The 24,479-nt window shown below is 42.0% G+C and overlaps 1 long non-coding RNA gene across 2 annotated transcripts in view; it reads right to left on the reverse strand.

The window, feature by feature from the left end:
- Positions 1-718: 718 nt before the first annotated feature.
- The window catches only part of LOC124075854 (uncharacterized), a 50,802-nt gene continuing 27,041 nt past the window's right edge, over positions 719-24,479 (reverse strand). Inside the window, exons 4-5 of one of the 2 annotated variants that reach the window (XR_009224516.1) lie at positions 3,306-3,383; positions 719-2,661 (exon numbers count right to left, since the gene is read on the reverse strand). This is a non-coding gene — a long non-coding RNA (uncharacterized LOC124075854). Of the gene's footprint in view, positions 2,662-3,305; positions 3,384-11,154; positions 12,360-24,479 lie in introns of those variants that run through there. The other variant, XR_006846185.2, reaches the window with a different exon arrangement.

The following is a 24,479-nucleotide window of genomic DNA, read 5'->3' on the forward strand; positions in this document are numbered from 1 at the left end:
ATGCGTGTGGCCCGGGTTCCATCCTCAGCACCACATACAAACAAGATGTTTGTGTTTGCCGAAAACTAAAATAAATAAATAAATAAATATTTAAAAAATTCTCTTTCTCTCTCTCCCTCTCTCTCTCACATTCTCTCTTTAAAAAAAAAAAAAAAAAAAAAAAAGGTCCTCTTTTTGTTATTATTTTGGAAGGTGCCAGTTTGGTTTTTGATGTTTTTGGTGCCTCTTATCAATTGCCTACAACCTGCAGATGAAAAGACAAATTGACCTCCTATTGGAGGAGAAACTGCATTTCTAGACTTCCTATTGGTACTTGGATCCGCCTACCTTAGCATATACATTTCCCGTCCCCTAGCTCTCTCTCTCTCTGTTTCCAAAGTTTGTCTTTCCCATCCATAGCAGTCTTGATTCCATTTCTGATGCTTTCCTTAAGTCTTCTGGCATCAATGATGCCCTCACAGCAGTGGGAGAAATGTGAATAAGTAAGAAACTCCAGGGCATCCTGTTGCACCCAATAAAAACATAGTATATAAACACAATATTCAAAATAACAGTTAAGAAAACCTTCCTCTAGAGAAGGAAAGAAATATATGTTGATCAAACATCTCACCACATTCCAAGAAAACCCATGGGGAAAAAAATAGCATGAACTCCTCAAAAAAAAAAAAAAAAAAATAGGACCACCAGGATAAAGTTTTAAAAACTACATGTTTATAAACAACAACAACAAAAAAATCAGTTTACACACAGGATAAAATTCTGGCTGATGTTATAGTCTTTAATATTAAATGCTTAAAAAAGAATAATAATGAAGCAATGAGTGCTGCATTTTGAAGAGGACAAAGTATAAAGCAAGAAAATTGTACCCAGGGAAGTTATCTTTCCAAGTAATGAAATAGAAAGGACGTCTTTGAGAGGAAAGAGTGATATATCACCTATGTGCCCTTCCAGGGTGCTGGGGATCTGGAGATCATGCAAGCTAGGCATACATCCCCAGTTCTGTGTGCCCTTCTTTCAAGATTACAATTAAAGTCAGAAACTCAGAACAAAGAAGTCATGTTATAAAAGGGCAGTTAGTTCAGAGAACCACCCCTGCACTAATGACCTACAAAAATTGTTGGAGGCTATGGGAAATGTCTCTCCTTCACCATGGAAAAGTCTTAAATTTTTTATAATGATAGGTTGGGGAAGAACCTCAGTGGCAAAGCCTCTGCTTAGCATGCAAAAGGCTGTGGGTTCCATATCCAGTTAGAAAAAAAAAATTATAATGAATGTTTACTCTCAATTATTCAAAAAGATCATTGTGGAAAAGAAATCTCAGAAGTCCAAATAAATATATGTACCACTATGGAAAAAAAAAATCCCAACCCACTTACATGTTAAAAGACTTGTGGAGAGATTTTGTGATCATGTTTAGTGGACATATTGTAAATAGAATATTTTTCCTTTTTTTACTCACCATATTTCCTTGAAGGAGTTCATATTATTTAATAAAAACTGAACTACTGCAAAGAGAAAAGAACATGTCCAGAATTCATCTCACTTCAGCTAAGGGATCAATATCTTTGGCTTCCCTCTGCGGGCATAGAGCTTTCCAAGTATCTATTTTGGAGAAGTAGGACACAGCTTCTGGCTGGTTACATTCTCTGCACACTGGCTGGTGTGCTAAGGGGGTGACTAGAAGTTCTCGATGGCCCCAGTTCAAAAATGCGATGACTCTTCTGGTTCAGGAAGCTTGGCCAAAGCAGCCAGCCAATCCCCAAGGCCAGGCTTGCCCTGGGAGGCAAATCTCATCAGCCGGGGTACCATTCAAATGCATGCTTCCCTGGATTTTATAAGTATTTTGTTTTTTCTGATTACAAAGGTAGTCCATGCTTATCTCCAAAAATTTGGAGAACTCAAAATATAAAGGGGAAAATGGGAAATTTCCTACAATGGGGATTCCGAGTAATTTTTCATTTCCGAGACTGCTGGGAGGCAAGTCATTTAAAGGCAGGACACCGCCGCATCCTAGTGGCTGCCACAGTTTCCATGGCTCCACTTTGGAAAGGAGACAGACCCACTTAAGCAAGCTGACATACGAAGACTTGAGGACTCCTCACCCGGGCTGTCCACACACTCCAAGTGCGAACACAATCAATAAGATAACACCCACGGGAGCACTTGATAAACTCTTGAGGATTACACGCATGTTACTCGTAATTATTCTCAGGAGCAAATGGGTTGGTATCTCGGTATTGTCATGATTACACAAAGGGGAGCTGGATTCCAAGGAACATTTTCTACATTTCCTGCCATGGGAGGCGGTGCTGCCATTTCGGCTTTTCTTTGTTTGACAGGCTGCTCTCTGGCATCTCATCTCCCACAAGGATCTGGCAGGGCCCGTGGTTGATCCTGGCAGACACATACATCATTTCAGGAATCCGCTGTTCTGTTCACAGTGCTGCACGTTTATGGATGGCGTTCAGATCCACTTTGACCCCAAATAAGAACACATCTTCAGATGCTTCCTGTTAACCGTGGTTGATAATGCTGGACCCCCAGGAGGCTGCCACAAGAGCCCCACATTGTCACAAGCAGACAATGTGCTGCTTCCTTATTGTCGGGAGCATCATTTGCCCAGTCGGTCTGTGAACGGCATTAGTGAAGCTTGAGAAAGAGCTGAAGAGGGAACATTGTAGGTTGTCAGGGTGGAAGTTGACAGGGCACCAGACGTCCTGACGGCTCCCTCTCCTCAGGCTCATGTCCCCTCAGACAAGGCTATTAGCCTGCTCTCCCTTGTTCTCCAGGCTTCCCTAAAGGGTTCCCTCCTGTCGCTGCAGCCACTTGCCTGGCCATTCCTTCCTGGTCTCCCTTCTCATTTCTCCTCTGCTCTACTTTAAGTGTCAAAGCGTCTCAGCTTCAGCTGCAGGAGAGCCATGCTCTTATCTGATGGTTTCCCAGTGTATCCAGAGCTGAGAATGTTTGGAACTGATTAGATACTCACTAAATATTTTCAAATGAGTTAGTGAATGAATGAGTGAGTGAACAAATTGCTGATAGACCCTCTGTTTCCCCAATTCAATGTTTCCACATTTCATTCTCATGCCCAGAGCCTCCCATTGTTACTAGGATATTCCACTGAATAGCATTCATGGATCTACTTGTAGCTCCAGTCCCAAGGATTCCCACTTGCTTTTACAGGGCTGCCTAAAATTCCGTGGTCCATAGATGACCTGTCTTGAGATCAATTCTTATCTGAGTGTTCACCTCCAGACTCCGATATTCTTTAAAATCCCTTATAAACGGGGCATGGTGGTACATACCTATAATCCCTGCTACTTGGGAGGCTGAGGCAGGAAGATCCCAAGTTTGAGGCTCAACCTGGACAGCTTAGCAAAACCCTGTTGCAAAATAGGAAATAAACAATTTTAAAATTGCTGGGGATATTGCACCCCTGGGTTCAATCCCTAGTACTTGAAGAAGAAAAAAAACAAACTTGTGATCCCAAGAATTATAGCATTTAGGCAGGCAGTGTTTGCCCAACCTTAATCAGGGGAAGCTGTACATCAATTCCAAACACTTTGACCTTCTGAGAAATCTCCCCAATATTTCTCCTGCATTAGAAAACCAAAATCTTTCTGCAGAATGGGAGCATGTAAAAATCACCAATTTCAGAAGACCACTAGCACTTGAGGGCAAACCAGGTTATTTTCTGAGCCTGGATTCCCCTTTGCTGAGGCTGGTGTAGTGATATCAGACAGATTACGTAAAGAAATGAACCAGAAAGGGTCTAGGACCACAGCTGCACCACAAGACTCATTGAAGGGGAGAGTCGAATTGACATCCCCACAACTCCCATGTCCCAGGCTCATTTATGTTCTCATCCAGGGAACAGGAGGTAGAAAGTCACAGCAGGGGACACAGGCATGCAGGAGCTGCCCTGAGAGAGGAGCTGGGGGAGTGGTGGTGGAGAGCGGCCTGCAGCGAAGATGAAAACCGGCCATAGACCCCAGCGGTGAGGCCTACAGCAGGAGAGACAGTGACTGGACGTAACAACTCGTTTTCCACCCTCCAGACCAGGCTCAGAGGCAGCTCAGGCCCCCGTATATAGAGAGCTTCCAGAGGGCCAGGTCTTGGGGAGGAACTTGAAGGAACCTCTGTAGCCTCCTTGAATTTAGTGCCAGGGGCACCTTGCTTGCCTCGTCCTGGGCCCTGCCCTTTCCAGTGGGCATCAACCTCAAAGAATGACCAAAAAAACACCTCCCTCCACATCCTTTATGTCCTGGCTCATCAGCTCTGAAGCCATCTCAACCCACACTGTGGGCATCCGTGTGCTACAGACCAAAACTCACAGTTAGGTGTGACTGGCAGAGTGCTGTTGCCATCTTTGTATCCAAAACACCAAAGAAATGCTGTTTTATACCAATTAATGTTTTACTACCTCTGTGCAGGGGGAGAGTCTGTCCTGTATTTTCAGCCTTCCCGAGAGGGCTAAAAAGAAAGAAATATGCTAACCTAGCAATAAACCACCGATCTAATTACCTGGGAAATTCACACAAAAAATGCACCTGGCTTGGGCGTTACACCTGAGTGTCTGCAATCAGCCAGATCACAACAGACTTTAAAACTAATGAATCAGGGCTATCAGCAAGAGTAGCAATCTCATCGAAGAGCACAGCTATCAGCAAAAAAAAAAAAAAAAAAACTCAATATATTGAGGACCCAGTAACCACCAAGTTTGTCAATGGGAAAAGAAACAGAAAAATTTAATATCCTTTCCATTTCTTTCTTTATGGAGTTCTTTTTTCTTCTTTGATAATTGAAACTCATCAAAAGGCCAAACTGCGATGAATTTGAATATCAGACATGCTTAAATTGGAAAGAATCTTCCACATTGTCAAGTGTATAGATTTTATTTTAAGAGTTTTGGAAACTGGGGCCCAGAAAGGGTGTGTTCCTGCTCCAGGGGAAGGCTCAGGTGAGCCAAAACAGGAGCTCTGGAATCCCAGACCAGCAATCTTGCAGCACCCTGACTTGGGCCCCACCTGCTTCACACTCCTGCATTAGGAGGTTTAAGTCAATACATTTTTCTCTGCAGAAGTTCACTATAAATGGAAAACCAAATCATTTGCCATAAATAAAAGGCCACCTTAAACATAAGCAGAAAGAAAGTGAAACATGTTAAATTCTAAGTCAGAAGGCCTGAGAACACTTCTGCTTAAGCATCGATACTAAGCACCTACAATGTCCTTCATAACAGCAGAAGCACTGAAAGACCACTAAAAAGACCTTTATCTCTGTGACTCTGCCATTCATGGCTGGGCTCGTGTACCACCCACCATGCAGTCACACTCTGGGAATCCCTGCTGTACCCCCTAATACCAGCCAGGAGGCTCTGCTCCTCCAAGTACCCAACAGAATTTCAGGAGAGGTGGCTTTGACAGTGGACTACGTGTCACTTTGGCAGTGTGTTTCAGTCAGCTTTTTTGCTGCTGTGACTGAAAGAGCCAACCAGAACTATGATGTAGGAGGAAACGTTTCAGGAAGCAGAAAGAAGGACTCCACTAGCCAGATACAAATATGTACCCAAAGCCACTCCCCCAATGCCCCACCTCCTCCAGCCACACCCCACCTGCCTCCAGTCCCCACAGTTAATCCCATCAGGGATTAATTCTCTGATTCGTTAAGGATCTCATGACCTAATCATTTCCCCTCTGAACCTTCTCACATTGTCTCACACATGAACTTTTGGGGGACACCTCATATACAAACGGTAACGCAGTGGCTACACGCTCTCCCCCATCACCTAATATGGAAAATCGAGAGCTGTCAGTGTGAATTGTTGAGAATGATCTCTGAGGTCCAGGTTCTCATAAGGAAGCACTTAATGATAAATAACTAGTTTGTGCCAGGTGGGACATATACTCATCCAATCTCTCAGTAACCTTAGAAGACATGGTTCATCAGCTCCATTTCACTTATGAATAAGGAGAGGCTCAGAGAGGCTAAGCAACCTATCTCAAGTCACAGGGCCACTTGCAGATTTCAACCTGGAACTTTTTTGCCAACTCTGGGTACATGTTTAGATCATCTGGGAGCTTTTTCCAATGGCATGTGTCAGAGCTTCGCTCACATTGATTTCAATTTTGTCTGATACGGAGGCTATCATAGCATTTCCTTCTAAGCTTTCTGGGTGGTTCTATGCACAACCAGCTTTGAGGGACTCTTGCTGTATATCTTAATGCTGGTTGTTATTACCTTGCCACTTTAGTTTTGTTTTTTAAATCTGGTTTACCTCTATTTCCCTTGTCACTTCCTAGTGATATTTCAATGAGCAGGGAAGCACAAACCTATAAGAAATTAGATCCTGCCCACCCCAGGGGAGCCTCCAGCCTCCCCTGGGGAGAATGGGGAGCCCCAGGCCCAAGCCTCCTTCTGCTCTGATTTAGCAGGGACCTTAGACAAAGCCTTCCACCCTGTTTCCTCATCTGCAACAGGAAAGCACTTAGACTTGGGGATCTTTAAGCTCCCTTCCAGCTCCAAATTCCTGTGATCGGCTTCCAAACACTGAGAGTTGGCTGCAAAGCCCTGTGGATGTACAGTCCCTCTGTTTTTCCAGTTAGTTTGCTTTCTTCTTCCCTCAGACCCATTTCTATTTAACGAGCTCTGGCTTGAGTGTGCCCTGCTTGTCTTCCCTGGTCCTCTTGGCCTGCTTCTAAGTCCCTAGCTTGGTTTTTGCCATAGGAACTTTCCCCCCCCTCTACAAATTTGCTTCTACTTTTTTTTTTTAATTCAACTCCAAGTTACAAGAACTCTCAATATACCCAAGTGTGCCTCCTTGGATCTTAATTGGGCACAATAATTTTTCTAAAGCTCCTCCCAAAGTGAGCATCAAGGCCCAGTGCATAGGGAAGGGGGAAGACAATACAGGAAAAAGTAAAATTCAGTTCATTACAAGATGAATGTCATTTTCATATTCACCCTAGAAAGGGAAGAGGAGCTAGCATTCAAGCTTCTGTATGTGCAGGTAAACACACACACACACACACACATATTTTTTCCAAATACATTTCCAAATTTTAAAATACTTCCAATATCTGTGCTCTGAATCTATTTTCTCCTATAAAGCATTTAAGATAGAAGAGTCTTTCAGAATGTGGATCATCTCACTTCATGGAATTCTGGACTTATTTTGTTTGGGTATTTATACTTTGTTTCTTGGGACATTCAGTCCCCAAGCTAAATTGCCATGGAATATGTCAGAGAAACTCAAAACACAGCTTAATACCTGCTCCTGATCTATGGTTCCACGGAGTCTAAGTGTTTGGATTATGAGGAGTTCCAATGGTCTAAGCCAATGCAGGGGTTGGTGGGAGCCAACCCCTGGTCCAATGGGCTCCCGTCCCTTGGGGTCCACTTTATATCAGTGTGGACTCCCAAGACTTTTGCCACTGGCCCTGAATTTCTTTTAATTGCAACAGGACTTGGAAAATTTGTAACATTAAATCTGAGGCTGATTATTCCACAATGACACTCAGAATTTTCTAGGGCATGACAGGCTTCATGAACCGTTTGAACAACACCATGTCCCACAGGAAGAAAGACAATTTCCAGGATGTGCCAGGACAGAGTATGGGGGGCATCTGACAGTTTTTCTGAAGGAAACAATTCTGTTGATTGGAACAGTGTTTTTGCAAATGCCTACTTCGTTTTCATAGGTCGCAGCTTTTTAAAATCTCCTAACATCCGTTTTACATTTATCCTTGTTGATGTTGCTTTTTTTAAGTGGAACTAATAATCAAGCCTTTTAGGGCAAGTTTATTGTTGAGGATACAACTGTTCCCCATCCAAGTCCACATAAGTACCTTCCCACTATTAGGTGGAGAGAAAAGTTTTCGGTGCCTTTCATTATTCCTCCTTTGTCATAAAGCCATTGGTGTGTTTTTGATTTCCAGGGAGAAAAGAGAGTATGTTTATGGTTTTGACTTTATTTTTAGACTGCGTTCTTCAATTCTTCTTCTAACAGTGTATATTGTTATAGCAATCTCAAGTTCTAATTTATTTATTGTTAAAATGCTAATTATGCATTTGCCTTGTTTTTGTTGAAACTAAGTACAAAGTTAAACTCAGAATGTTTCCGAATAGCCCATTGAGCTCCAAATGCAAAACCAAGTCTTGCCAGGGAGCAGGACAGGAGCCTGGTCCGGATCTCTCTTGCAGGGAAACACTTGGGGAGGACGTCACTAGCCATTTCAACAGCACCAGACTTCCTCTGGGGGCTGTTTTTAGCAACAAAGTGGAACCACCAACCCCTAGGAACCACAAGGGGAGCATAAGGACCTCAGTGATGGCCCACCTTCAGAGGACAACAGCAACCACCAATAGGGAACAGACAGGAAGTAGTTGCCATTTTTGACACTGAGTGTGATGAGAGAGGCTCCTGAAGACACCCTGACCACTGTGTCACTAGCTGACCACTACAGAAAGCCCACCATGAAAGCACAATGCCAGAGCAGAATGGAACTCACAGGACCACTCAGCCCTGATCCTCAGCTTACACTTGAGGAAACTAAAGCCCACAAATGGAAATTGACAGGCACAAACACATAGCAAGTTTGGCTGAATTAAAGCCCTGACCTCACGACTTTTAGGACAATTCTCTTTCCAAAGTGAGCCCCAAAGCTTCATCTGCATGTGGCAGCAAAGAACCCTACATCCTTCCCCGCTAGCTATGGGATAATAAGAAAAACACTCACTCCTTGTTAATCCCTTACCACACACCTCGTTCTGTGCAGAGTGCTTTACCCACATTGTGCTGAATTCTCATCAGAACCCTGTAAAGTAGGCACCGTTGCAGATAACTGTGAAGCAGAGATCTAACTGGTCCAAGGTCCTATGACTGGGAGACAGCAGATCCAGGCTGGCCTCTGGGGTCTTCTGTTCCCAGAACCCTTCGTCTAACCCACGACTTTGGTCTGTCTCCTGTGCTACTTTGCTCATCACTTTGATTCTGACATTTCTACAGTGTGGCCTCCCTGCCAAAGAACTCCAACAGTGGGTCTTGGCAGTGAGCACACATCCCCAGATCTCAGAAAGGTGGGCCTCTCCCCAGTTCCAGGAAGTAAATAATGACTGATCTAACAACTCCCGGTGATCCCATTCCCCTTACAGTGACTATCATAGGATAGATGTGTGATACTGTCTGGCCAATGAGCAGTAACATGATAATTCTCAAGGCTCCATTTACTGTCTAAAAGACAGAGGTTCAGGAGATATGATTTTTAACTTTTGGCCCTCGGTTTCTGCTTAGGACTGCTTGAGGTATCACCTCCAAGAGATAATACCTGGAGCTCAAGCAGCCATATTGTAATGACAAGGTGATAACCACCAGAGTAGGAAAAAAATATACTGACATGGCTCTTATGGTTTGGATACAAAGTGTCCCCTACAGTTCCCATGTTAATGTAGGAACATTCAGAGATAAAATGGTTAGAATATGAAAGCTATAACCTAATTAGTGGATTAATCCATTTGGTCAATTAGAACTTTGAAAGGACTGAGTGGTAACTGTTGGTAGGTGGTGCTTGAATGAAGTAGGTCACTGGGGTCATGCCTCTGGAGTTCATGTTTTGTCCTTGGCCCTTTGATCTCTCTTCTATGCTTCCTGTCTGTCATGAATTGAGCAGTCTTGTCAACCGTGCCCTTCCACCATGATGTTCTGCCTCACCTTGGGCCCAGAACTGGGAAGTCACTGACCACGGACTGAACCACTGAAACCATTAGCCAAAATAAATTTTTCCTCCAAGTTGTTTTTGTCAGGACTTTTGGTCACAGTGACAGAAAGCTGACTCACGACTCCTGGGTGACCGAGGCATTGCTGAGCCATTGCACCAACCCAAAAGTGCCTATCTTCCAGTCGTCATTTTCCAAAGTTAAATATTTATTGATCAGTCCACCCTTAATCAGATTCTCTGTTCCTGAAAACCAGAAGCATTCCTAACTGATGTGAGGTTCAGAGATGCGTCAATTGAGAGCCATGTTCAGTCTCACCTTCGTAAAATGTGTACTAGCTGGAACCATGCCAGGGTTTCATGCTCAGCACCAATAATCATGCATCTTGAAGTATTTTTCGTACACTAATGTATTGTCATTTGGAGTATGAACTTTTTTTATGAAGAAAAATAAGCCAGGCGCAATGGTGCACACCTATAATCCCAGTGGCTCAGAAGGCTGAGGCAGGAGGATTGCAAGTCCAAGCCAGCCTCAGCAACTCAGCAAGACCCTCAGCAACTTAGCAAGACCCTGTCTCAAAATAAAATATAAAAAAAGGGCTGGGGATATTTCTCAGTGGTTAAGCACCCTGGGTTCAATCCATGGTAGAAAGAAATAAAGAAAGAAAAAGAAAAAAAAGAAGGAAATCCTGATTCTTTGAGTATAAAATTCAGACATTGGAGCACATACCCCACATGTCAACTAAAAAAAAACTAATCATTCTGGTTCTATGGTGGGTTGGTAAATTACAAGATGACTCCGTACTCAACAGCAAATTGGTAAGTATTCACAAAGACCTCAAGTTTCATCCTTCAAGCCCAACCTGAGCCACATACACCAGGTACACCTTCGTCTGCAGATCACCCAGAAAGATACAAAGGCATTGGTAGCTGACCTCTACAGAGGCACATCCATGCAATGCTTCTCTGCCCAAATCTGCAATTTTTTTCTTCTACCTCTTTATAAGCATATCTGAAAATTTACAAATTTTGAACACACCTAGAACTGCCAAGAGCCCATTTTCTCTGCTCTCCTCAGGGGAGAGCCAAGGGTCTGAGCAGAGCATCTAACTCAAATACTATAAGACACTTATATTGTACTTCTTGAGCTGGTTTCTCCTCCATGAGCACAGGCTAAAGAGAAATACAACATCCTTGTTATCTGGGCTTCTTGTATTCATCAATCTTTTGGGAGAAAAATAGACAAGAGATGAGACAACTTGTAGTCTAAAACCCACTACAAAGAGACTCACCAAAAAGGCTGTTTCTGACTCATTTCTGCATCTTCAGTATCTAGAATAGTACCCAGGACAAAGAAGTTGCCCAATAAATGTGTGTGAAATAAGCATATGAACAGAGTTTATTATCACTAGTGATCTTTTTTATTTTCTTCATCATTATTTATAATATAAAGGTAGATTTAGCTTTTCAGCTTTCATTTGGGATAATTATAGATGACAAAACATGGTCTCTAATAAAATCTGGTATTCTGGTCCAGTTTTTAAGGTCTGAGCTATGAAAATACCACCACACGTAGAACTATGTTGAAATGACATCTTATTTTCACCATGTTTCTTAAAAGACCTGGAATGAAAATTCAAATCGGGGCTCTCAACCTTGTTAGGGAGAGAATTAGTAGGTGTCTTTTGAATGCAGTCTGAAGTGAGAACATCGCATTGAAGATGCACCCACAGCGCTGGGATGTCTTTAAACAGCCCTTAGACAAAAGCACCTGATGTTTCAATCAGGCATTGTATTTGTCAGAGTGGATGATTGGGGTAGCACTGACAGAAATTTTATCACATTTAACATTTGTTCATTTCACACTTCGGGCTTTCTCTCGATGGCAGAATTTGTTTCATTGGCATTTGTCATATCTCGGCTATCTTCTTTCACCACTTTGTGGATGGTGGCTTTTTTAGGCGACTTTTTCTGAGCTCAGGTTTTTCTTTTTCTTTCTTTCTTTTTTTTTCTTTTCCTAGGATGCCAATCCAATCTGGTATTTCAAAATGCCAACACCATTGGCCCTGCTGGAAACCGATTAAACAATTTCTATGCCTAACAGCTCTTTTCAAGTTGCTGAGTTTTTGATTTTCATTTCTTAAGGCTAAATTTTCACACACACAAAAATTGCCCACTCTTTGCATGCAAATGAAGCAGTTTAGAAATGGAAATTCAAGCACAGTGAGCCCTGCATTAATTTACAAATCCATGGCATATTTAAAATATTTTTTCAAATTGCTTCACACGTTTTGGGTGTGTGACACATCGCCATTTAACTTAGTCAAAGTTATTTTGCTGATAAACTTTAGATAACTCCAAAGAAGGAATCTCTGTGAGAACTCTGGTTTTTTGTTCCATTATTTTCTTTTCATCAAAATAAAATGCAATCAACTTGGGTGGCTAGAGCTCTCTAAAGGCAGGACTTCCTGGCCCAGGTGAGAAGCTTGACTGAAAGGAAGAAGAAAGTGAAATCGGTGTCCCTGTGAACCTGTGTGTGGTCCCTTCTGGTTCTTGTAGGGAAAGAACCCAACATGCTTCCTCCCCTCCAAAGATGAAGGTAGGTGGCATCTTCAGCAAAGGTTCGCCTTGCTTTCTGCTGGGTGCCTGCAAAGAAACAGGTCTGAACTGCGGTTCTCTGTAGTCACACCAATAGTAAAGTTGCTGTAGCCTGAGCTGCCCTGGTCCACCAGAGCCTCATGATGGTGCAGAGATGGGTGTTGTAGGTCAAGAACCAAAATTCTCTTGAGCTACCTTAAGCCCTCTAAGAGCCAGTTACCTTAACTTTTGTGTCTGTGTTAACATTCTGGTGACTGATAGATACACTTTTCAGAATGTACCATTAAGCTTAGCACCTCACCAACCCCAAAGCTAAGATGCTATAAGATCCACGCAAAACCCATAGAAGAGATTCCTGCCTTCCTGAGGCTTGCACCAATAGATTGAGTAAAGGCATTGATTTATGAATTTCTCTCGTTCTGTGTTCGTTTAACCTCTTCCACTGTGGAACATGTCATTCAGGGTAACTTGAATCTGTGTTCCCAGGGCACGGTCACTCCTCTGTGGCTCAAAATAAACTATTTCCTTAAAGCAGCATTGTTATTTTATGTCAACAAAGGAAAGGACTCTGCCTTATCCTTTCACTTTCTTAGACTGTATGTATGCCAGTTCATTTGGAACTGACATTCTTGAGGATTTTTTTCTTTTTTTTAAGGAAATCTTCCATTTATCAATCATCCTGGTCATGGTCAACTCTGGTTCCTCTCAGGCTTGAAAACAATAATGTGCCCCACCAGATAGAAGACTATTTAAAAATCATCATAAATAAGACTGTGGTGTTGGAGCAGGAATAGACCAATAGTCCATGGAGCAGAATTCTCCCTGAGAAGACCCACTCGTATACAGATAACCTGACGTTGCAACAAGCGGAAAAGGGAAAGATGCTTTAGGAATGAGGACGATGGGTTAGCAAGAAGCAAAATCAAGGAAGGAAGGAATAAAGGGGGAGAAGTGGAGAGAAGAAGAAGGGAGGAAGGGAAAGAAGGAGATAAGAAAGAAGTAAAAGACCAATGTGATTCTCCAATATGTACACTCAGAAAAATGAGAAATTATACCCCATCTATGTATGATATATCAAAGTATATAAGTGCACTCTACTGCCATAGATAACTAATTAAAACAAATAAAATTTTTTAAAAAAGAAATAAAAGAAGGGAGAAAAAAGGGAAGGAGTGAGGAAGGAGGGAATGAAAGAAAGAGAATAAAGGGAAGGAAGGACGGACAGAAAGGTAGAAAGGAAGGATGGAAAGGTGGGAGGAAAGGAAGAAACAGCGGATCCCCCACACCACTCCCTAAAATCAATTCCAGATAGATCAACGGCATTTGGGAAACATTATAATTTTTAGAAAAACATTTTTGTTGCCACAGGTTAACAAAGTTTAGGAAAGTTACAAGAAGAAACTATTTAAAAAAAAAAAATAGAGAGTTTCAACCACATTAATGTCCCTGTATCAAAAGATCCAGAAAGAGAGTGCAAAGACAAGATTCAAACTGAGAGAAGGTCTACACAATACCTACAACTAACAGAGGGTTGGTGGCCATAAGACAGAGAAGCTCCTGCAAATCAGTAAGAATAGGACGATCCATGTGGGTAAAAAATTCCATGGGTAAAAATATAAAGAGGCATTTTACAGATGAGCAAGACAAATGCACACTGAACGTGTGGGGAAATCCATTCATCCTCAGGAAAATGCATAATGAGACCACAGTGAGACACTATTCACTCCCACAAGGTGGGCAAAATTTTTGAAATCTGACAACATCAAGCCTCAGGAAGATGCGAAGTGAGGAGATGGTGATGAGCACGCCCATACACTGCTGCTGGGAGCCAAAACCATTCCTCCCACTTTGGAATAGCGTTGAGCATTACCTCGTAAAACTGAACCCAGGCACACCCACAATCATGCCAGATATATTCCCAGCTGTATTCTCTCTCACTCTCCCTTTCTTTCTCTCACATATTTGCAAGAGAAGTTCATGCACATATTTACCAAGCAGTATATATAAAAAAATTCACAGCAGCATTGTCCTTCAGAGCAAAACAAGTCAACATCCATAAACTGGAGGATGCATGAATGAATTATGTATTGTGTAATGGAACACAGTGTCCACGCCTGGACATGGTGCAATTCAAAATGTATAATGTTGAGCAATAAAAAAGCAAGTTTTAGAAAAATATATGCAGTATAATTCATTTTTACCTAACATTCTAAAACAGGTTAAACCAAGTAGTTTGTTTAGGAATATTTGTCTTAAGGAAAGCAAAGGGGCCTGTAATCCCAGCGGCTCTGGAGGCTGAGGCAGGAGGATCGTGAGTTCAAAGCCAGCCTCAGCAAAAGCGAGGTGCTAAGCAACTCAGTGAGACCCTGTCTCTAAATAAAATACAAAATAGGTCTGGGGATGTGGCTCAGTGGCCAAGTGCCCCTAAGTTCAATCCCTGGTTATCCCACCCCACCCCACCCCCCAAAAAGAAAAGAAAAGAGGTGACCAGGATAGTAATCACTTCAGGAGAGAAAAAGAGAGGATTACAATTTGGAAATGTCAATCATAAGGCTTCAAAACATCAGTACTGTTCCTCTTCTTACTTGGTTCTTTATTCTTCACATATACGTAGATGTTAGAAATACTCTTTTTAGTTATTATATATCTAACATTTTGTTTAAGTTTTAAAACCAATTTTGATATGTCAGAGCCAAGTCAAGGGTACAAGTACTCCGCACACCAGCCCACACCACACTACTCCAGTTTGCTAAACTGCTCTCCAGAGGCCATGTGAACTTCCTCCCGAGCATTCTTTGTGAGGTTCAACAACCAACCTGCTGGTCCCACAGCATTTAGGAAAGAGGTCAAACTCAGGCACATCTGTGCTCCTCCTTGACGGGTCTATTCTCCATATTGCTTTCTGCCATGTCACAGACAGAGGAAGCACAAATCCTTTGAGAGTTTATTGGCTTGATTCAGTCATCCCATAAACTACTGTAGCAGGTGATTTTGAAAAATATCTCCCACAGAAAATCTTGCCCTGAGGTCCCATCAAATAAATGTTTTAAAAGCAAACACTAATAGGGTTTTGTTGGGGAAGCAACTTTACCTCCTATGTATGCTTAGTCTCTGCTTGTTAGACCCCAAACTTCCTTATGAGGTTCCAAGAAAATGATGGATGTGTATTGCCTCAAATCATAAATACACTTGCTGGAGCTTTTTCAAAATCTCTGGGATCGGGATTCATGTGCCATCCATGGCATGGCATAGTTTGATGACACTTTTCTTTCTTTCTTAGCAGAAACACAAAATACAAATTATCTTAAAGTCGATAACTTATTAAATTCTCAGAAACACCAAGTTTCTATAAGGATACCCATCAACCAAAGGAGGGAAACAAAGTAAAGTTCCCAGAACATGGCGAGATCAGATACTCCCTAGAAATGACTGCAGCAATCCACCCCTTGTGACCACTCTTGTGGGTGGGAAAGCAGAAGGTCCAGGAGGAAGAAAAAACGATTCCCTTTGAACCAAAATGCTGATACATGTTTACTTCAATTTTTTGTGTATCCATTTCAAAACAACAACACACAGAAATGCATGAAGGGCCAACTCTCAAGGACTCTCTGTCAAACCCTGCCTTCGGGTAATTCCAAGTGAGGCTCAAAATGTTGAGCTGAAACAGACATACAGGTGGTGACAGGTGTAGCAACAAAGCTTAGTCACATTATCAGGGACCAGCAACAGGCATGAGAACAAAGGTCACTATGGCCACTCCTGATGTTTGAGGCCGGAGTATTTTTTAATGCAGACAGAAGGAAAGAAAAAGTGCATGTTTCCCCACCTTTTCTTTAAAAGCCAAGAGAATTAATGGCCAGCACTTTAGATTTATTTTTCCTCCTATGGGTTATCTCCACACCCTTTCATGTGATGGGTGATTGCAAAGCTTGAACGGAATAGGCTCCAATGCTCTTCAGCCCCTGACCTTGCATTTATTCAAACCAAGAGATCCATTCCACAAACACCAGGACCAGACCCAACACCCAGGAGCTCAGTGGTGGAACACAAATCCCACTGAGGCACATTTGACTAAGCTTTAACTCAAAAACCAATGAGCCAGGGGACATTTTTGCCATCCACAGTGCTGAGAAGGTAGAAGCAGCTCTTTATCAAAATCACTGCTTAATAAAGAATTTATCATGCTGCCCAGGTGATTTTGCACAGATAGTAGCATGTGCAGGAAGCAATGTGATTGAATGAATGAGCAGGAATTCATAAATTCCAGAATAACAAAACCCTCAAGGAGCAAAAAAATGAATAATCTAAGGGGGATTTTCCCCCATCTCCAGTAGCTAACATTACCCTGGCTTAACTTTTATTTCTGAAATGGTCATTGAGGTATAACACTAAATTAAGGATTTACCCAAAGGATGTGAATATGTACTTTTTCTACAAGAATTCTAAAAGCTATTTGTTTCTACAGATCCTTGGAGCATTTCAGAACTACTTGACAGGCTGCAATTTAGGTATAATATGCTGTGTTTGCAGGGATGGACAACAAGTTTTCTATGTTCAGCAGGAATTGCATAAACTTATGGAGGGGTATCTGCAGCTTTCCATTTGCTCCCGTCAAAGCCTCTTTAGACAAAGTCTCTAGAAGAACCCATTTGAATTTGTGTTATGGGTACAGCCACGCCCAATACCACATACACATGGCACCTAATACGTACACACCATTTGTACTTTAAAAAGATTTGATCTGGGCAGAAGGGAAGGACAGGAATCCATCAGCATGTGCTTGACTTTGGTTTGGAACACAACCTTCGTCTGAGCTATCGTGGTTCTGGTTGATGTTATCCATCCTGCTTGAATTCAAGGCCCAGGGAGTTGGTATCCCACATCCCTAAAAAAAAATCCAGATAAAGATTCCTACAATGTCCTCATTGTAAAGGAAACTTCAACAGAGAGAGAAAGAATGTAGGTAAAACTCCATTCCCAAGGCTGAGCAGCTCTTTGCCACCTGGCCATTAAAACATCTTCAAGTCCCGGCAGCGCCACACTTTCCTTCCACACTATAGAACAGAGTGCTAGAAACAGATCCTATGTCCTAGATTGCTTCCAGTGCCCTGATATGTGACAGTTTCCTGCCTGGGACTTTTATTCTTATTTGGCATTTGGATTTTTAAATGACTCGGTGATTAATGCTTCGATGCTGCATGTGATAATTGTCTTGGCAGAAGAAGATGTCTTTGTTCTTGCCCACTCACCTTTTGTATGGTGTTTCCCACTCCTGTTCCCTTATTTATGACTTGTTGACGTGCATCTATATTTAGCAAGTGTTTTGCTAATATCCAAGGAGTCATCAAAGGTGCAGCTGCTTCATCTCTACAGGAAACCCCCGCGTTAGGGGGCTAGCTTGACTCTAGGAGGATCTGCTCCGGAACATTCCTCTGCATGAAGATGAGAAATGTACTTCTTAATTTTTAAATTAGCTGGCTAATGCTTTTAGCTTTCACCTCCGATTTGGGCTCGATGAACTCATGTGTTATTTTTGGTTGATTGTCAAGCCAAGGAGGATGTTTTCCTGATGGCCTCTATGTGGAGTTATATTTGGTTGTTTTTCTCCTCCTTTTCCAGAGTCTCCTTTCTTCATCATGTGGACACATGACCTTGATTTTAGATTTTCAGTGTTCCAAGCTAGGAAACTTACAAGAGTCCTCTCCTGTTCCTTCCTGAGTTACTGGTTTGTGTCACACATGCTGCGCTCAATTCCTTCATGTCCTTAGACAGGGGATCCTTCAAACGATGCCCCTGCTGATGCCTCTCCATCAGTGTGTGAATCTTGCAGAAGTCAATAAAAGTCCTGCCCTTCTGGAATGCCATCCAGGTCTGGTTAATTAGTAATATGCTCCAAAGACCCTATTTGAAAACAATCCTATAAGACCAGGTCATTGTGAAGTTCTTTCAACATTATAAACTGCGTCTTCCCAAGAAATGCTCAAAGATGAATTCCATCAGGCCTTGTAGGTCTTCTCTCCAGCAACCCATTTCTATTCATCTTTAGAAACATCCTTTGGTCTGGGCTTTCAAAAATTAGGAGTGAAAATAAGATCACCCTTTTAATATACATCTTAAAACCAATAAAATAAATAGGGGTGAGAACTTTGGAATAGCTCTCATAAGTATTTTTGAAACTGACAGGAATATTCCAGAGGAGAAAAATTATCAGAGAAAAATCAGAATGGGTAGGAGTAAGAAATACAGGGGACATATTATACTTAATGGTCCTTTCCAACTGATATTCAAATGTTCTCTGGAAGAATCAAAGGATGGACAGGAAACCAGCATCTACTAGCAGGCTGTCCCATGAGATGCTTGAACATACAGTTTGGAAAGACATTGTTACAGGCATCAAGAATTCAGGCTCTAGAGCCAGATTTGAGTCTTATGTTTACCATTTACAGGTTATGAGTTCTTAACCAGTTATTTTAATTTCTCATTACCTCAGTTTCTTCATCTGTAAAACAGTAATCCTAACAGTTCATCTCCATGGAGTTATGAGGAGTCAATGATCTGATATTAAAAGTTCTTGGCATACATTAACCACTATATAAGCATTGGATAAGCCTAAAGATTAATTTAAACAAATTAAATAAATAAATTCACTCATCCATGTGATTTTCATAATCCTCAAAGCTACATTTTTGTTGCAAACATCACTGGGCATCTCTTCTCAAAAGCCACTTGCCCTCACCCCTTCTTGTGGGTAGAACAACCTCCAATTGATAGGGGCTGCAAACCCATATGCTGGCCCTCCCAGAATTCCTTGCAGCTAAAGCATAAACAGGAAGTGAATTTTGTCCAGTGGAAACTGAGGAAATTTTGGCTGGAGTCTTTTAGCAAGATTTTGGTGTCTTACAAAAGAAGAAGTTGGACAAGGCAAAGCCAGATTCCATGCTTCCTGTCTTCTGAAATCATTCTGTAGCATTCATCTTGGACTTTGAGGAAAAAAACAAGAAAAGTCAATGTGGTTTTGCTGAACCAACCCTGGAACCTCCACATCAAGAGTTTTGTTTTTTTTTTTTTTTTTTTTTAGGTAATACATGTCTTTACTCTTTAAGCCACTTTCAGTCTGGTTGTCATTTACTCATATCCAAATACATCCTAAAGAACACAAGATGAGCTTATATGAGGAAATGGAGGGTTACAAAGTTTAAATAACTTTGCCCTGCCAGACTGTTGGTGGAGCTAGAAGTAGAACTAACTTCTACTTCTAACTCCAGAACTTGAGCTCTTACTGCTGCACCAGGAAGCCACCACCACAGTGCTCCACCTACAAGACCAACCAGTCTAGTATTTGGAGCACCAAGGGACCATGTTTGCAGGGACAACTGGGTAGAGTAAAATATTAAAAAGTCTTCTATTTGTGTTGTGCTTTTAATTGTTTGCAATTCACTTTTACCTCTAGGAAGCAGAGTTGAAGGGAGCTCATAGACCATCCAGGCCAGATGACAAAACTGAGATGTCCAAAGTCACATACTGGTTAGTGACAAAGTTAGATGAGCCATGACCCATCATTTTTTGCCTGTACTATTAACTCATTTTTTTCAAACTTTCATCATGAAATAAGGAGCTGTCCAATAAACAATTGGACTTTCAATCCTGGAACTCAGAGGAAAATCAGAACTAAACATATCAAAGTCACTAATGTGCCAATTAGTACCTTAGAGCCCTAGGACTGGTTGAGTTCCATGAAGAGAGGAGGAGATCTGGAGGACAGACCCCTGACCTGCTTATCCAATGCTTACTATATGCCAAGCACTACACTAATTATTTCATAAGACACTGATCCCTTAGTTCTTATAACAAACAAGGAGGCAGGCAATGACCCCATTTTGTGGATGGAGAAGCTGAAACACAGAGAGGTCTTGTTGTTGCTGTTGGTTTATTTGTTTCTTTATTCATACATTGTCCAATGTCACAAAGCTAGTACATATGAAGCTGGAATATAAACTCAGGCAGCCTGGCTCCAAATTCTTGATCAGTATAACATCTACTCTCAAGTGCTCTGCTTTTGTATCTTGGGCTTAGCTTGTAGAGACGTGCTTTCATAATTTAGAGGATGACTACAATAATCAATACCAATAATGCCAAAAAGCTCATCTCTCCGAGACAATGATCTATCAGCCTGTTCAGCTGACACTGTAACCAGCAGATCACTGCTGATATGCAGTGCTAGATTACTCAAAGGGCATACCAACTCCTGTGAAGAACACCAATGAATTAGAGGCAAATAGAGCAGGAAAAAAATATCAACTTCAAAGAGTATACATAAATTTTTGTAATACAAAATCTTTTTTATTTTACATGCACATAAGCTTGTGCTTTATCATTTTAAGTTGTCTTTGTCTCTAATGTCACATGGTGGGAGCATTTGTAGATCTGAAGCCAGCCTCAGGAAGTCCTGAGAGAAGACACTGATACAAAAACCCTGTTCCAGGATCTCATCTTCTTTCTACACATTATTACAAGAGTTCTTAACCATCTGCCCCTCTCTCATTTCTCTTTCTTGATTTCACTTTCCAGAAAGCAATATTAAAAAAGTTATCAAATATGAATTTGAGTTTGTCTTTTCTATTGAAGTGGTCCCAATCACTCCCACGATGAAATCTAGGTTCCTTTAGCCTAAGATTCAACATTCTTGGTGATCTGGGTCCTGCTCATGCCTCTGGCTTCATGTGCTGACCCTTCACACATCAAAATACCAAAGTATTCCTTGATATGGCCCCACACACTCATGCAAACCGTGTTTCTCATGCCTTTGGATCTTTGCATATGCCGTACTTTCTCCTAGATATGCCTTCCTACCCTTTACCTTTGCCTGTACTAATTCAGAGTTGTCCAGACTCTTCAAGAAATCGCACTGCACCACTTATTGCTATCTCAACAAATTACCTAAACTCTCTGAATCTGCTTCCTCATGTTTAAAGATGAGCTCATCTAACTATATCCTGTCTACAAGAAATTCACTTTAAGGACATGCAAGGGTTGAAAGTAAAAAGATGCAAAAAGAAATTTTATGCACAGGATCTGAGGGCCTAAACATGGACTCCTGAGGCACTTCTGGATCCCAGAGCCTAAACATGGATACCTGAGGAACTTCCAGACCTGGGGGCTTAAACATGAACGTGCGCCTGAGGAACTTCCAGATGCTACAGACTAAACATGGAGGACTGAGGAACTTCCGGATCCTAGAGCCTAAACATGCACACACACCTGAGGAACCTCCAGACCTGGGGGTCTAAACATGGACGCCTGAGGAACTTCCAGATCCTAGAGTCTCAACATGGACATGTACCAAAGGAACTTCTGGATCCTAGAGCCTAAACATGGATGTGCAACTGAGGAACTTCCAGATCCAGGGGCCTAAACATAGATGCCTGAGGCACTTCTGGATCCCAGAGCCTAAACATGGATGCCTGAGGAACTTCCAGATCCAGGGGCTTAAACGTGGACGTGCACCTGAGGCACTTCCGGATGCTAAGGCCTAAACATGGATGTGCACCCAAGGAATTTCTGGATCCTGGCACCTAAACATGGACATGCACCTTTGGAACTTCCCAATCGGGGGGCCTAAACATGGATGTCTGAGGAACTTCCGGATCTGGGCGCCTAAACATGGATGTGCACCTTTGGAACTTCCGGATCCGAGGGCCTAAACATGGAACTTCTGGGTTCTTGTGCCTATAAAGGGCAGGGCGTGACTCTCAGAAGGGATATGGCCCATGAAGGGGAGCGGAGTATGGGGCCTGTTGGGGGGCAGTCTGAGCTGTCTCACCCTGAACTTGAATGTGATGGTGGCCTCACTTCCCGGCCTTCCCCTGGGTGTCACTTCCTCCCCTTCCAGTCGGTGTCAGGGAGGAAGTGAGACGAGACGCATGGGCCAGGCCCTGAGGAGGGACACCATTTTTCTCCTCGCTTAGTCAGGTGCCCAGCCTGGCTGGGGACAGGGACGTCTTGTGACACCGGCTGCCTCCTGCATCCCTGCCCCAGGACCTCAGGGACCACAGGTGGGGACAGTCATTGATTCTCCCCTGGCCTCTGACCCTCAGTCCTGGGGTCTGCCCAGGGAGAGCTCTGTCTCCCAGAGGGTCAGGGGGCCCCTGTGACCTGCTGCTCCTTACCCACGGTCATCCTGGGCGAGCACAGGTCAGGACACCAGACACTACTGAGAGTGACATTTCCTAGATGGGCAGCTGGGGACTTTGCCTCTGTCCCTAGGCCTCGGACACTGGAAGATCCCCACCTAGAGACAGAAAATAACCCCACACTGCCCAAGACTTATTTTTAAGCTTTGGATTCTGAAATTTTCCTGCTGCCACCTTCTTTGTGAAGCCAGTTTTCCAACAGAGACAATATTCCAGGGGGAAAGAAAAAAATACATGCAGTTAATCAAACCAGCTGACATATCTGGTCCTCCAAGAGAAATCTGGATTGGAGGGAGAACAGCCATTCTCAACTGGCGAAATAGTTAAGTTCCCTTGTCCTTATTTTGTGTAAGAAAAATAAATAATCTGATGTTAACTCATCAAATTATTTTTGATGAGTGCTTGGCTCATAGGAAAACTGATTCTGTTTTATGGAATGAAGTTACCTGACTTTAAAATTAAAAATGAAGCCAATTAGCATTGTTAAATTTAAAAAAAAAAAGAAATTTTATGCAGAGAGTAATCAAAAATGAACAGTTGTGGCTATAGTAATATCAAAGAATTAAAGTTAAAAACAATTACAAGAGACAAATAAACAAACAAAGGCATCATATACTGATAAAAGGATCAATTTTTAAAAAGATGAAACAATTAGTAGCATAAATGCACCAAACATCAGAGCTCATAGATATGTGAAGCTAACCTGACAAATTTGAAGACAGTTGTAGATACTTGACAATAACAGGAAACTAAAAAATCTCACATTCAAGGATGGATAGAAGAAAAAGAATACCAAAAAGGACAAAAGGACTTGAACATACTATGGAGCAACTAGACCTCACAGACATATACTGAACATTCCACCCAACAACAGCAAAATACACATTTTTCTCAAGTGCACATAGATCATATGATATCCACAAAACAAATCTTAATAATTTTTATAAGTTTTTTAATACCTCAGCTATCTCCTCTGCCTACTATGTTTCAAATATAACGCCAGGCACTAGGAGTATCATAATGAACCACACAGAGACCTGCCCTCAGAAAGATTAGTCAAGAAAGAGTTAAAGGAATATAGTTGCAAGGCAATATGGTACCTGATTACACTTTATAGTGTATTTTTGGAATTATTTTCAAATATAACACCCTTGTATTAATGGTATAATCACCTGATATTGGGCCTGAACTGTACATAGCTGTGAGTCCCTCTTAAAGGCTATAATTGAGCTGCTCTACATCAAATTTTATCACACCAATAACCTTTTGGATACTGTGTAGGGCAGATTTAAAACACAGCCAATTATTTGACACTATGATGAGACAGTAAGGTCTGTCCTTTCTCATTGGATCTGATGGCCTGACAGCCGTGACTGGTGGACTACAACAGAAGTGACACTATGTGACCTCAAAGACCACTTTCCCTTTGTTCACTAGAGGTTGTCCACTAGATATCCTAAAGCCAGCATGTAAGTCATTCAATTTCCCTGAGACTTCTAAGCCAAAAAAGACCTCATGTAGGCGTGCTGGTCAACAGCTCCCAACCTCCAGTCCACACTGAGCTCCCAGTCCAAATACCAGACGTGAGTGAAGACACCATCTTGAAAGTGGCCCCACTGAAGTTACACTTACTGACACCCAGACATCATGAAGCAAAGAAGAGCCTTCCTCGAGTTTCTGAATTCACAAAACCTGTGAGCAACATTTCTGAAGTAGTAAGTGTTAGCATCAGACTCCATAGGTTTAAAGACAGGGTCCCCAAGGAGATTACCTTTGCTTCATATGTTAGTCATAATTTCAGGGGTGCCCAGGCCACTCACATTTCTGACCAATTGGCTAAAAATTCAAGGAATTTCCATGACCTCCCTCATGTCCATTAATTTGCTAGAATGATTCACAGAACTCAGGAAACCACCACACATACAGCCATAGTTTCCTTATAAGGATACAAATCAGGAAAAGATAAATTAAGAGACAC

The sequence above is a fragment of the Marmota monax genome, unplaced genomic scaffold (genome assembly GCF_021218885.2).
Source record: "Marmota monax isolate L192 unplaced genomic scaffold, Marmota_monax_Labrador192_F-V1.1 WCK01_AAM20220418_F8-fsc00088, whole genome shotgun sequence".
In the NCBI taxonomy this organism is placed as follows: Eukaryota; Metazoa; Chordata; class Mammalia; order Rodentia; family Sciuridae; genus Marmota; species Marmota monax.